Genomic DNA, 1,345 nt, shown 5'->3' on the forward strand with positions numbered 1-1,345 from the left:
TAGGTTCGTTTTTGCTGACTTAGACTGGAAAAAAAAAAAAAAAAAAGGAAGTGCCAAGAGCTGCTTATGGTTATTTAACGAAATATTCCACCTATCATTTTACCTTAGAAAACACTGGACTAATACTTTCGCCCTCTTTGTGGGTGCATTTAAAAATAATAGAAGGTTTGGGGAGTACCAGAGATGCGAGGATACGAATGTAAAAAAATGGATCTCATTTTATTGTCTATCACTAGCCTCTTCTCCCTGGGCTATCTTTCTGTTAGTGACCTCCAGGTCTTTGACTTCTTGCACATTTTTCTTTTCACCTTTTGTTCCCTCCTTAAAGAAAGAAAGGCATGTTATAATAGAAATGAATAATCTAATGGTATCCTGCTGTGACTCCCTACTGTTTCTTGTCTCTCCTTCTTGCATATATGTGTTGTCACAGGAGTATAATGTATACAGATCAGACATCTTACCAGACGCCTCCGCCCAGGCTTCCCCTAATGTAGTTGCCTCACCCCCAGCCACCAGAGAACAGATTGCCCGTTACAGCACTCAAGTGTATTGTTCTCATTTCTCCCTATGGCATATGTTCCTTCTAGATGCTTTTTAGCTCATGGTTAAGGAGAGGCAAAACATATTCTGCATTTTAAGATTAATATTATATATACTTGACTTTTACAAGGCTAGACACCCTGGGGACTGACGTTTAACAGATGTTAATGGAATTTAATTTTTACGCACCCTGTGTGAGAACATTTATCTTTGGGATAAAATGCTATGAAACCTATGTGGCACCAAGAAAATTTCATAATAAATGATTTTTCACTCTATATCCTTAAATCAAGTTACAGAGTCTGAGCAAAGTGGAAAAGCTGTTTCCTGATATTTAGAATTTAAAACCTGAATATGATTATCATTAATTTATTACACTGAGAGTATCAATAGGCATTTTGCCAGAGTTATCACTAGTGCAAAACAATTCTAAAATGGTGCCTATAAAGAAACTTTTTTCACAACCTATTTTTCCATTGATTTTCATTAGGTAAGAAGTTCTTTCTGAAAAAAAAAAAATCTGGCCCCAAACATATTAAATAATAAACAGCATGATAAGTGTTCTGAAAATTTTCATGTAAAAAAAAAAACTCTAATAAAGCAATACCACTCAGAAGTACTTGTAAAATTATAGGCACTTGACAATGTATGTTGAGTAAATTAATTTGCTGTTCTAAGGCTATGCCTAGGAACATAATAGCCACTTGTGGTTTTTTTGTTTTTTTTTTAAGTACATTTTTGTGTGGATGTGAACTACAGTTTAATTTCCGATTTCGGCTAATGTTACGATTCATAGAATTTGGAT

The sequence above is a fragment of the Prionailurus viverrinus genome, chromosome B2 (genome assembly GCF_022837055.1).
Source record: "Prionailurus viverrinus isolate Anna chromosome B2, UM_Priviv_1.0, whole genome shotgun sequence".
Taxonomy (NCBI): domain Eukaryota; kingdom Metazoa; phylum Chordata; class Mammalia; order Carnivora; family Felidae; genus Prionailurus; species Prionailurus viverrinus.